The sequence below is a fragment of the Channa argus genome, chromosome 14 (genome assembly GCF_033026475.1).
Source record: "Channa argus isolate prfri chromosome 14, Channa argus male v1.0, whole genome shotgun sequence".
Lineage (NCBI taxonomy): Eukaryota > Metazoa > Chordata > Actinopteri > Anabantiformes > Channidae > Channa > Channa argus.
Window position 1 is genome coordinate 3,121,719 of NC_090210.1, and position 14,633 is coordinate 3,136,351.

At 39.2% G+C, this 14,633-nt stretch overlaps 1 protein-coding gene across 1 annotated transcript in view; it reads right to left on the reverse strand.

The window, feature by feature from the left end:
* The window catches only part of phlpp1 (PH domain and leucine rich repeat protein phosphatase 1), a 45,036-nt gene that overhangs the window by 27,825 nt on the left and 2,578 nt on the right, over window positions 1-14,633 (reverse strand). The gene's annotated exons all lie outside the window — the stretch shown is intronic.

The window sequence follows — 14,633 nt, forward strand, 5'->3', positions numbered from 1 at the left end:
TGCATGAAACATGCAGAAACAGATATTAAAGAAGAATTAACAGCTTAAGTGTTATTTTTGCAGTTATGGGCATTATTTTTATCATGTATATAAATTGTTTACTTGCACCGTTTACGTGCAAAAGGTCAAAGATGTATCAAGAACTAAATATACAGTTTTTATTTGTTCGGCTATAGCCATCAAAACCATCTCAGCTTACACTCCCCCTGGCAAAGTCTCGTCATTCCTGTGCTGGATTCACATGCACAAGGGATTCACTGGAAACAATGCATGCAAGTACTGGACTAAATTTAGAAGAGAGGAATTTCTATGCATGCTGTTATGTCAGGTACAGAGCAGAACAGCTACGTAATTCTGATGAAAGTACGTTTACAGTGATTCAAAACAACATGTTGCTTGAGTTGCTTGTCTTCACAGGCTGAATTTGTGACAGAGTAGCAGCTAAATCTATGCTTCCAATAGTAAGAGGGTGTTACGCTGACAAGCCAAGGACAATAACTTTAAAACCTGAATGACAAAGAGGCTACACGTGATTCGTGTATTGTCAAATTGCAGAAAGTCACTTGATGGGATAACTGACACAAATGGTGTTCAAAATGAAAAAGACCTGAATCATATATTCAGAGACCCGAATTTTCCGTGTAAAAACAAAAAAAAAACACAAACAAAACAAAGCGGAATCCTGTTCTGGCAGATTCTTTTAAACAAATACAAAGGCAGCAGAGATGTAACTAAGTAGTTACTGACAGAGGGAAATATGCAAGCTTTCTGATCACACATTGTCAGGCTAGTTTAATCCTTTATCATTTTTTGTTTCTTTGCTGTGAGTTAACTTTCCGGAAAAGACTTTGGTGTCTCAGTCACTTGCAGTGAGTTGCTAGAAAAAGGTCAGATGTATTCTGTGTCAAATCCTCCAAGTGTTTTTACGTAATGCTAGTCTATGAAGACTGAGATAAAGTGCATCATAAACTTGTTCATCTGGGTGGTAAAGCATGGGTATTCTGTTATGACATAGTGAATTACCCGGGGGATTAGTAACAAGTGAGAAAAGAATGAGAGGCTGTGGATTCAAACACAAAATGAAGCAAGCCTGCACATGTCTGAACCGAGTTACCGTTTTGTAATAATAAACTGCCAGGAGAGCCCAGTTATGTAATGTATCCATGTCATGCTAGTTCACACACTCACACAAAAAGGTTCTGACCATGAAGGTTGTTAACTATTTGTGCATGGGCATTTTTAATATTTCTGAGAACAAGGACCAAAAATGTTATGCTTTCAGAACCTCTATTATTCCTTTCCTAAAGAACATAACACCAGTTGCCAACATCACCAGCCGTCTTACACTCTCTTAACTCTTTCAACTTTCTTCCAGAAAGATTTAAAGTCTAACTGGTTTTATATGTCAGTCCTTGGAAGGAATTTCTGGCCCAGCTCACAATCTGACTTCTCTTTCTTTACACCATACAAAACCCCAGCCCTCTTCAACAAAATGTCAGTATGGGCTCCATTCTGCTACGGCGTCTTTAGGTAGCGGCTCAGGGTCGTGGCTCTGTAGCTGATAATTCAATCCGACCGCAGCCAAGAGAAAGAGAAGTGAAAACTTCTGAAAAAGTAAACTTCTAAAAAAAAATGGGGCAGATAATGTTCTACAGTCTTAGCATAGAGTTTGTTTCTACTTTAGCAGTTATAGTAAATATTATATAAAGTGAGTTTTATTTTATTACTTAACCAATCTGAGTATATTGTACTGTTATGAAGGGATCAATATGTTCACTAACATCTTGAGTTAAACAAACCTCAGATGACTTTAATACTTATGTACAGGAGTTTTTCGGACTTGAGGTCTTTCAACTTAAAATAATAATAAGTTGCATAAATGACTGCTGTAATATCAAATCAACTTTAAAAAAACAAAACTATGACTAGAAAATCTGTTTAGAGACCCTTATGTTTTATTAAGTTTGAAAAAAGAAATAAAGATAAAGACTCTGCATTACTGCATTGCTTAGTGTTAAAGTCAGTTCCTACTGTCATTTTAAAGAGCAACTTCACCAATTCTTAACTTGCTTATGGCTTTAATTTAGGGTGTAACTGTACATTAATGCTTTTAAACTTCCCTCTGACTTACCTATATTAAAATATTTGAGTGATTTTAGCTTAAACAACTCCTCTAGGTGACATCACTTGAAGGATTTTTCATCATTAGGAGTTTAGATAATGTCATCTGTAGTAGCTCTGGAAAAGCAGATTGACCATGATTACAAACTTCATATTATAATCAATTAGATGACATGATCAGAACGTAAGGGTCCTCCAAGTGAGGTCATCAGGAGGCATTTATAAGCTAGACGAAGATAGATATTTTAACATAGGGAACTCAGAAGGAAGTTTAATGGAATTTAAATGTCCTACCCAAACTAGATCCCAAAATAAAAAAGTCCAGTATCAGTTATCATCATCATCATCATCTGGGAGCAGCTGCAGATAATGTCTTTGTACTGAGTTCAGTACTTAATGACTTCAACAGCTGCAAATATAAGTTCTTGTTGACATAAAAAACTTTAATCACCATAAGACTTGACTCTTAACTACAAAATGTGGAAAAAATAAACAATGTCTTTTGACAGACCATTGAACTTTGAAATTTAAAGAGAATAAATGGATAAAGAAATTGATATTATAACAGCTTGTTATAATAGCTCATTTAGTGTAGTGGATTTAAAAGGACAATTTGAAATCTTCAAGTGTTTAGGGTAAGAGAAGGTTACCTATTATTAGGGCAATTAGCCCAGTTTTTATTATTATTTATTATTCTGTATTATATACATTATTATTTTATTATTATTATTATTATTATTATTATTATTATTATTATTATTATTATTATTTTAGGTAAATACAACTTATCCATGCCTACAGTGTACATTAATATTAATGTCCTATTCAGCTTCCACTGCAACCTTAACCTCTGGCCACACCCATGGCCCTGCACATGCCAGCGGTCCCTGCAGTGTGTCCTCAGCAAAGCCTGTGCCATCATACACAAGGATATGCTGTTGACAGCTATGGGTCACTGCAATCCAGGCACAGGGTGGCACATGAATGAATGATGCAGCACTCGCCCTCGGTCTTGCAGCTCTCTTACTAACACATGCAGACACATTACTAGGCTTGCCACAGGCAATGGATGCACAATGACACAAAAGGGGCTGCAGTATGTAGTTAAGATGCAATTAAAGCAACTCAAGAAACCAACAAACAACATATAACAACCCTGTGATAGAACCTCTGCTTAGAGGAGCTTTAATCAAGGTATAAAATGAGGTTATTACCCCACTATTATACCAGATTTAACAATATAATAAAGCTTCAATACAACACATCTCACTCGCTCACAACATATTGAGACCCGATTAGTAAAAACATTTTTATTTCATTGTTGCATAAAAACACCCATTGAGTGCTTAACACTGCAGGGCCCCTAAAAAGGCTGGCATGCAATAATGCCGATTTTGTAATTCCCCTAAAACCTCAAACCTAAATTTCAAACAATTAAAACCGTTCTCTAGAACTGGAGAAGAACCTCTAAAATACACTACAATAATTATTAGTTGACTTTTCGCAAAAAAATAATAGAGTTTTTTTCACAGCATGGTACCAGCTCAGCTCTACTTGCCATTGGTACCACGTGGTATATACTGTATTAACACCTGGTCATCATACCATCAACAGAACGCATAGGACCAATGCAGAATAGCAAAAGAAAAAGACAAAGCTGAAGGCAGCAAGACAAAAGACTGCTGAAAATAAATAAATTAAACTCTTCTGAGTTTGGTTAAGACAATGAGACGGCTGCGCGTACAGTGGCACTGACATTTCTCTCTAAGTAGTCGTCTGCTGTGTTGTTACATCACCTTTTGGTATCAACTTAGCTTGGAGGGAACCTCGTTGGAGGTGATACCAGGTAACTCTCAGGGAGTAGCCCAAATTATTAACTCACTGAGAATAATAACCAATCAATATAAGGTCATCAGATTTTCCTGCTGACCTAATTTTAAGATTCAACCCAAATCGTGTAAGAGGTTTCAAACACACACATTATCTCATGCTTAAGGGCACCAGTTGCTCATCAGCAGCGTCACTGTGTCACTTCAGCCTCCGCATTCTGTCACTCAGCGATTGCTAATGGCCTGTACAGTAGCAGCCTGTCCCTGCAGCACTCTATTTAGCCTTGATAAAGTGCAGCGCCTTATAACGCAAGGGGGCTTAGAGTGAACGAGGAAGGGAAGTGAGTCAGGTATTGTCATTTTAAGCGCCAGTACAATAACCCTCTGCCAGACACGGAGGTTTAGCCTCACCCCCCCCCCCCGGGAAATGCATCAGGGGAGGGTAAAATGTTTGAGTTTGGGATGAAGGGTGAGTAGCTTGACCTAACACCTCCCTCTATTACAGAGGAAAACGAAGGTGAGATCAGAACGCTAATTGTTAAGCCAGTGAGGGTTTGATCTCATGCAAAAAGCTGAAGCTGATTTTGGTTGAGTGAGGCTGCCTGTGCACAGAAATGTTTGTGTATCTGCATATATGTGTATGAGAGTGATTAATTAGCCTGCAGGGACTCCGGCTTGTTTGTAGCCCAGGGTTTCCCTGTTCATTTGTACCACTGAATTAATAATGCTTGTCACTGATAGAGATGAAGCAGGGACATTTTACATTCCCAGCTTGCCGTTCTTGGTTTCTACTCTCAGTCTACTTGTCATTCTCACGTTCCTGTTCACAAAATCATATTGATGGTCAGTTTTGCTTCTAACAAAATGTGCATCCCAAAATGTCCCCTTTTTCAAGAGCAGCGTCATAAATCCTCTTTTAGTAAATAAGACATTACCAATAAAAGATAAAAGATATGCAGTAACAATATCCAAAACCAGTCCCTTCACATGTGGAGGAAAATGTCAAACAAAAAGGACTGAGGATTATAATAAATGGTATAAACACAGTTTCAGAGTCCAAACATCCATACCGGAGAAAAAAGTATAAATTATGATCTGAATTACCTATTACTATATAAGTTGTTAAAACCCACCAGGAATACCGATCTCAGCTAATTTTAGAACATCAAAACGTTAAGTGAGACGTTTGATCATCAATTTAAAGCATTTAAAATCGAAGGAGGACAAATTTTAAAGGCCAAAAAAGAGCAAACACTACAAAAGATAATCAATTTAGATTGTTTCACAGCACTGAGAGAGATATGAATTCTGTTGCATGTGCCAATTGATAACATAGCACAAATACAGTACTAATTTATGAACTATGCAAAGCATGCATTATGCAGCCCAAAAGACTATGCTCCTATTTTTCTACACCAGAGGAAAAGCATTGCTTCTGAAAGGCTTTATAATATGTCACAAAGCTAACATTACTGTGATAATAAGTAAAACCAGAAATTACAGGAGCACTGGAGTTTTGCATTACACACACAGTCCTCTGTATGCACTACCACTAAAACCCGGTCACCTCATACTATGTTACGAAGAAGGCTGTGTGTGTGTGTATTTGTGTGTGAGAGTATTCAGCCACTCAGTTATGAGATGCAATGCCAGGAACGAGGGCACAATAACTTGAGCAGCGGGGTCAAATTTCTGAAAGTCAAAGGTGATGACAACGTGACATTATGCATCAGGTTGTGAAAAAAAACACACACAAAAAAACTGCTCTCATTTTCTGTGCTGTGTTGAAGAAACAATACTAATCTGCTTTTATTAAGCATGTATTTCTAAAACATTTATTAAAGTTACCTTCATCTCTGGCATGGTTGATATAGTAACATACAGCCAGCCTGAGCACGTTGTTACAGTTCTGTTCTTAAAAGTGTTTTAAATATGACCTGGCAACTTTTGCTTTTCTCAGCAAACAGATTAAATTTTATGTGGTTTTTGTGACATTAGTGGTGTCTGAAATCACCCCCTACTTATAGTTCACTATATAGTGTGTTTTCCATTTTTGTAGTGTGTGTAGTGTCCGAATGTCAAGTGTAAATCTATCTACTATATAGAGCACTAAAAGTATCTGACAATGCAATACCAAAAGTAGAATAGATAGCGTGTACCCTACTTTCTGGTAACAATCCCACAATGCAATGCTCCCTGTTGTAGAGATGAGACAAATACTGTCGCGCGATTCCACCAGCTGTTGTGATGACGCAAACTGATACAATGTTAGTAAGCTTCAGAAATGTCAATTGACTGCTCACTATTTAGGGAACTAGTTCGTGTACATTCTATAGGGAGTAGGGGGTGATTTTGGATACAGCCAATGTACTACCAAACAACAAGTACACACACTCCTAAATAGAAACCAGCTGATTTCAGTAGGCGGCAGCAGCCTTTTCATAGATATACTAGTAGTGAGCGAGAGACTTGGTGAATACCAGAGCAGTGTGCTGTATTATATTATCATGAAGTGTGTATGTGTGTGTGATTGGTGGGATGAATTTTGTTGTGCTTGAGACTCCTGTCTGAACTTGTTTTGTTCATAAACAAGGATATGAAACTGAGGTTGCTTGTGCCATTTGATATCACAAATACTTCTAGAAATGTGTCAACTTTGTTGTAACAGTTTGAGAAATATGTAGCAAGTTTAACAGGTTACCCTAACAGAGAATCCATGAATTCTTTGTAACGTTCAAATAATACCAGTTCCACAATACAGTCTGCGTTTCACAATACTTCTGGGATCTCATCCTTTAGCATATACTATGTGTAAATCAGCAGCCTTTGGTGCTCAGAATTATTACCGGCTATTTCATTATATTAGACAAACAGCTTTTCGCTCCATGTTTTTTCCCTGAGGGTGGACCACAGACACACGAGCATTGTTTGTGACTGTTTGTACTTAAATTTATAAAGCCATTATTTATCAGACGCTATGAAGTCCTCTCTGAGCTTAGCTTGGTCTGGCAGTAAACCACTGGTATGCTGCAGGTCCCCAAGCTGTTCTGGGAGCCTTTATAATAAAGGCTGTGATGCTGTGGTATTCCTTTGATAGTGAAAAAGATGCAGAGTAATAAGAAGGTTCATGCACGACAAGAGGACAAGCAATAATAAAGGCAAACAGTGACTGTTATTGTGTCTTGTCCCGTTATTCTCCTATTCCATAAAGTATTAAAATGCATCTGATGGGCAGAGGTTGCTTTGGGGTAACTGTGAAGGAAGTTGTCCGTGAAGACAGCAAGTACGGACTCTGTTGTTCTTTAATCCCACAGAAGCACAGGCCACAAAGTAATCAGACCCCATATCTGTGGTTAAAGCTACAATCAGTCCAGTTCAGGGCAAACTTAGGGGGAGAGACAGAAAGGAAAGCTTTCACACAAGAAGAGAGAATAGGGAAGTGGGAGTGCAACAATTAAAGGGCTGCTCACTCCTGATGATGCAACGGGAGAGGACGAGTGAATGAATGAGATTTTGATGCTGTTGCACATTCCCCTGGCCCCTGCTCACTTTTCTTTTTCTTCTCCTTCACCCCCTCTCTCTTTTCCCTTCCTTTTGTTTTGTTTAAAATTTAACAAGGTCTGGAACAGTGGAGGGCTGAAGCGGGCATCCGGGGTGTTTTGGCTCAGCTTCGTGTCACATGCAGGGGCCATGTGAACACAGTGGCACTTGGAAAGAGGGAGGTGGGTGAGGGGTGCTGTGGCGGGAGGGCAATGACAGGGAGGGAGGTGGGTTCGTGAGAGGGAAAAAAGAACTAAGGAGGGAAAGTCTTTACGGGACTGGGAAGCTATAAGAGAAGTGTATTTATGGAGGAGTCAACACAAATCTAATATGAACTACAGCATGAATAACACCGACAAACACATGAAAAACGTGCAAGATAAAACTGAATACTATACAAGGGACGAGTACATGGATGAGGAGAGAATAATTGAGAAGTAACTTCCTGGTGAAGCAGGTGACAGCTTCCCTTTTTTTTCCCCCCAGGGCTTGAATAATTATCAACATGCACAACTAACAGAACGCGACAAGCAAACTGCCATGTTAATGAAGGACACTGGCTGAAAATGGAGCAATGTTTCCTAAGTCTCTCTTGGCTGAAAACTGGACTCCTATATGCCGTTTTACCAGTTTACTGCACACAGCTGTAATATAATCTTCTTGCAAAAAACTTTATCAAGCTCATAAACCAAAATCTGTTTGATATGGGGGAATATTAGAAAGTGACAAATCTATTTGAAATAATACATTTGTGAAAGGGCACATTCCTCTGTGTTACTGATTTAGATATTTTAGTCCTGTAACGGATTTGTTTTGCACTTGTTGCACAAGTTGTGAACACCAACATTTAATTACTTGCCAGTTGCCAATTGACACATCTAATAGATACAATGAAACATGCCTCCAGTGTTTGGACCATTATTCACACTACCATTTGATATTGGTCTCCACAAACACACAAGGGAAATATTTTGCTCCTCAGCAGTGACAACATCACCCAGAAGAGTTTTTTTTTTTGTACTTCCCGAATTAGAACCAAAAGAAGCAAGTTCAAAATCAGTGACATTATCTTTTAAGACACTAAAAGCTACGTGCTGGTAAATCAAAGCAACGAGCTAAAATACACAAAAATGCTCCATAGGGGAAGCTAATGATCATTTTCTGTGTGTAATCTATGGTTAAATAAAAAAAAAAAAAACAAGAATTATAGCATTACATTATATATAGATTACATACAGATTATATACTTTGAAGCTAAGTTTTACAGTCATTTGCACATGTGAATTTAAGGCCTTTACTTGTAGTGTCTACTTGTAACAGAGCGTTTTTACGCTTTCTTTCCAAAAAGGTCTCAATACTATACCTTCTCCAACTCTGCCAATACAGCACAAACGCTACCAATAGAGTTAAAGTACGTAGGAGTTCCTGCATGCGTACTGTGCTGCTGTATCAGGTAGTGTAGGATAAGGCTAGAAAGGTTCGGAATAGCAGCAGGATCAAAGAATGATACCTATACAGTGTTGTGCATATAGGGATAATTGTGCCCCTGTTGTTGCTTCACACCTATGATTTGGGGCAGTGTCCTCTTTCCATTTGCTTTCGAGGCCATTCTCTTAAAAGAAACATTTTCCAGAGAGGAAGTATCCTTTTCCTTCAGCGTTTTTCAGAGAGATGAACTTTAAACTAGGTCACTTCATGACAACAACTGCCCATTTCTATTAGAGCAGAGTCCATAGAAACAAGATCAGCTCCACCCAAACACACCTTATCTAGCTGTGTCCAGATGACACAAACAAAGATTCTGGGACAGTTTGGTATAGCTCTGAATTCTATTCACACGGTACTATTTGCAAAACAGAACTTTTTGTTTCTGCATGGCAGGAAGGCGTCTTTGTTAATACAATGTCGCCAGTAAACAGCTCCCCTGCAGTATAACCTAACTGATCCCATCTGCTTGCACATGTGTTTTAAACAAAATTGCTTGGAATTTTAAATACAATGTGTAGTAGCCTGTCTGGAGACTAAGGCTTTGTAAAACAAATCAGTGTAAGCACCACTGGAGTGGTGGCATTTAAAAACCTCCCATCTAGGAATTGACACAGTTCTGTCCTGTACACTAGCAGGCGAGCAGGCTGTGTGTTCCCTAATCAGTATTTCTGGGCCTCTTTAAAGCTCAAAGTTGCAGATGTTGTCTGGTATTAGACTATACTGCTCCTGATCAAAGCTGTGGAGAGTGAGCCCCTGCTGGCCTGCCTCTAATCTCCCCCACCCTTCGGCTTCAGCCCCTGCACTGGCCACATGCATGTGGCCAGTGCAGGGGCTGGTGCTCAGTTCCGGGAAAACCAGTCCATGACCCCACTGAAGGGGGAACCCTTTCTCCAGCCTTTTATCACATCTACTCCATGCCTCCAAGGATCCTGAGGACCATTTGACAAGGGCAGTTTGACAGACAGCTGAGAGGTTGGGCTGCTCCCATTGGGCAGGGAAAGCTGCTGCCCAACCCCCTTTCCCAATTCCCTATCTCAGAATGTGCCAGCAGGCAGACAGTAGTGACATATCAGCATGACATTGTTCAGCCTAGATTTAGCTGCTTAGCACAAAGCCATGAGAATTTCAATCGCATACCACTCTGTTTTTCACTTATTTCCACAGGGGGCACACAGCTAAACACAAACTACACTGTCCACCAACGCAAGCTCACACAGCAATGAAAAAGGAGTGTGTGCTCCACCATTACTAAAAATGACCCGAGCCATTCTTTAATCAATTTTGTAGGGGAGTATGAGCCTGACCAGTAATTTTTGGAATGACAGGCAATGAGCCAGGGAAAGATTAAAAGATATGTAAAACAAAATGGAGGAGGAGAAGCATATATATATATATATATACATATATATACATATATACACATATACACATATATATATACATATATATACATATATACACATATATACATATATACACATATATATATACATATATATACATATATACACATATACACATATATATATATATATATATATATATATATATATATATATATATATATATATATATATATATATATATATATATATATATATATATATATATATATATATATATATATACACACACACATATATATATATATATATACATATATATATATATATATATATATATATATATATATATATATATATATATATATATATATATATATATATATATATATGTGTGTGTATATATATATATATATATATATATATATACACACACAACACACACACACGTATCAATTCTTCGATTTCTGGCTTTAATCTTGGGTGTGCAGACATACACTAAAAATGCAGAAACCTTATCGCACACAAAACATGTGCATTGGATTTAAGCTCTGGAACGTGTGAAATCTGATTACACAATTACATAATGACTCAGCAATGGGCCTTTTAGAAAGTCCATTAGCTGTCAAGCAAAGACATCTTAGAAAGCATGAGGCAGCCTGGTTCCTCACCTCTGCAAAGCTCTCCAAGGAGTGTTTGCACGCACTGAAACGTCCGTTTAATAAAGCAACATTTTATACATATTAAGTTCAACTGTCACTTAATTGTTGCAATTCATAAATCCATTATGACCAGCAACACATCTGAGTAACAAAATTCTTTTTAAACTAAACCACTTAGTTGGATAACCAGCGACCGTTCACAAAAACTAAAAGATGGCAATAATGTTGCATGGCTGTTCTCCTTCTGCCTCTGAAATGTTTTCAGAGAGATGCAAGTGTGAGTGTGGGAGCAAGCTGGCGTGCTGACTGTACGATGAGAGCGATGTGCCACAGACAAGACAGCGTGCGTGGTTTTCAGAGCCTACTAGTGAAATCCAGGAGCTTCATTAAGCCTTTAAACCCTATAGAGCACAGCCACTGCCTCCTCACACAATGCTGGAGGTAGGAGCTGAAAGATAGTCTTCAATTGGGGATGCTCAGTGCTTTTAGAGTAATTGACCTTTTACAGGCTTCTGGAAATGTTAACATTTTGTGCCTACGTGCAATAAAGACAGTCATATCAGTAAGAGCTGCTTCCATTACTCATGCATAGTTAGATTTTTTTTTTCTTGTTGTCAGAAGCATTCTTTCATTGTAGTGCTTCTAATGTTGTACAAATGTAATCTATGATGTAATTTGGCAATAATGATATGGTGCCTTTTTAAAGAGGGGGGGAACATACATTTCCTCTGAGAAACAAAAGAGAATCTATAGTTACGAAGAGGTAGAAAAGTAGAAAAAAAATACACTTCTAATTGATAGTTCTTTGGGAGATGGTATTAAAAGGCACTTTGTTGGTATAACATGGTTTAGCTCCAATGTAAATTTGCACAATTTTAAAAGGAAGAAAGTTTACTAGTGGGGTCCCAAAGCAATAAAAATAATAAGTTAGTGAATTTTGTAAATAAGCACCTCAATAACAGGGAGGCAATAAGCATGAAATCCAACACATTGTGACAATCATTGCCGAGAAAACTTTATATTAAAAACACGTGATGTTATTTTGAGAAACTGAAACTGTTCCCACTAGTGTTGCTATTCACGACATTTAATGGAATTAAAACAGCAAAAATCATTTTCACCATAAATGCTCGCAGCTACATATTATGCTTTCGTTGTGTAAAAAACAGGGACATTATCTGAAGCATTTCATTACATACAGTGTACCCTGCTTTATTAGTCCTTCTAAATTCACCTTGCTGGGAAAAACTGAAAACAAACTGTGAATTACCAGGGTGCAGCATACTAATACTGTTAGCAACCCTGACTTTGTTTCACAGAGGCCTAAGCTATAAAGCTTTGCACTGAATTAATATCTTGATAGATTTAAGGCCACGGGTCATTAATTGTGCTTATGAAAGCAGGTCAAACCTTAACACCACTTTAAATTTACAAGGAAGTGCTTTTAAAAAGCAAACATTTTAACTTTAATGAGCTAAGCAGAGAGCTCACAAAAAGCAGTGGGTATGCTGGATGAGAGTGAGTACCCTGAGTAGTCTAATGAATCTAAATTATTTAATGTGCTGCTTTGGTTTGGTTAAGAACTCTGGGTCCACGGAAATCCTGTGTCAGTGTGTGTCAGGATTCAATATGCAATTTCCTTCATGCAGACACACAAACACACTACTACCCCTGGGTAAGGGAACAGGGCCATCCCAGCAGGGGGGCATGGTCATTACTTGCTGGGCTGAGAATCCCCTTTCTGCAGAGCACAAGCAAGAGATCACTGCACCTGTTAAACCCAACTCTCTCAAGGAAGCATGCTTTTAGTTAGACCTATGGCATGAGGAGCTTGTCATTAACAAAATGAGCATGTTTTAATAATATCAGTCTAATCTTGGGTGATATGCCACATTAATTAGATTAATTCTCAAAGAAAAAGTATTTGAATCATGTCTTGAATTCACAAGGACAGCAAAAAAATAAATTGTGAATCATGCAGAAAAATGGAAAAAGATTGGGACTTTTTTTTTTATATCATCCAGCCCTATTTAAGTTTGTATGTTATTTTCGTCTTTTCGGTTGTACTCAAACTCAACAAAGCTGGTTAGGCATTACAAGAGGCTCCTGTGTGGGCAGCTCTGAAAGGGTCACTCGTAAGCCTGCCAAAGGGGACAGCGACCCTTTGATCTAGCGGCATTCTGTACATGTGTTTGCGTGCACGTGTGTTTGCCTGTCTAGCGGGGAAAAGGGACTCCTCTCATCTAGCCACTGCGAAGTCTGGACACCCGAAGAATGACCTGACCCCTTCAGAGTCAAAACGGCCCTGTGCATTGTCCAAAAGATCTGTCAAGATTCACCATGGCAACTCCTCAACTTAACTTCCTTACATTCTGCTGTTTCTCTGTAATCATGCTGAGTAGCTCATCTGTTGCTCTTGTAAAGGGAGCAATAAAACGGAGTTTAGATACTGGACTTCCTGTATCAAAGGCCACCCTGCCTTCATAGACATGCAGACAAAAAGGCCTTCACTGTGACTGAGGTCTGCAGTTGTGGCAGCTGCGTCTGAGAGTCAGCCAGCAAGTCAGCTGAGGCTAGTTGCATCCCCACTATCTGGGCTGGACAACCATTCAGTGTCAGCATGGTATCCCCTCATGCACCCCATCCCCCCATAAAGCCCTCACTCAACTTCACGCTCGGCAGACATGCATGACATTCTAGAGGAGCCAGCGTACATTCCTCACATGCTTCCACTGTGTAAGGAAATGGCAGAAAAGCTTGCCAGACACATCACAAAGGCATCGTGTCTGCTTTCTCTTTATAGTCCACGCTTCTGTGTGTGTTTATGAAAGTGCTTATCAGTGTCCTTCTGCATGTTGCTGATTGAGACTAAGTTCTTTTGTTGAGGCTGCAGCCTGGGTGTTGAGTGGTGTGAGAGGCTCAAGAGAGAGCTCAGGTGACCACAGCTAAGCTGTCTCACATGGGATGTGGACTCCTCGCCCTCAGAGGGCCATCAGGCACGTCTGCCCGCCTTTAGAGGCTGCTGGCTGAGCTAAGCTCACTGCATTGGCTCATGCAGGATACATTTGTTTTTGTGCACATCATATCCACAAGCGCCTACATTTGCAAGCTATTTAAATAAAATAAATTCTAGCAGGACTTCAAACAAGGGCCCATTTCAAGAGCACAATTGGTCATAAAACATGTGACCAAAAACATGAGCACATGTGGCCATTTTCAGCTTTATTAATGAATTACCTTTGGTTCCGCAGCCTCGCGGGACAGGAAGATACAGAGGGATAGAGCCTCTTTTTTCCAAACCCAACAAACAGTTTCTCCACAAGACACTAAGTTGCCCCCCCCCCCTCACTTCACTCAGCGCCAACAGCAATAGCAGGAGTGGTGTAGGCAGTGGCATGGTGAAGAAAAGGGCTTCCTGAGCTTTGGAGGAGCATGTTAACCCAGCTTGGCAGGCAGTTAGTTAGTGTGACAGTAGCTGTGCTGGATGCCAATAGGACAGGCACTGTGCAGCATCTCAATGACCAGAATTCACTGAGTCCACAGAGAGGGTTTATGGTCCTCCCAACCATACCGCTCCCACCCCACGCTCCATCCAACCACAAAGGCATTCAGCCTTTTTTTTTTTTAGGATGATAATGGAGCAAAAGCCG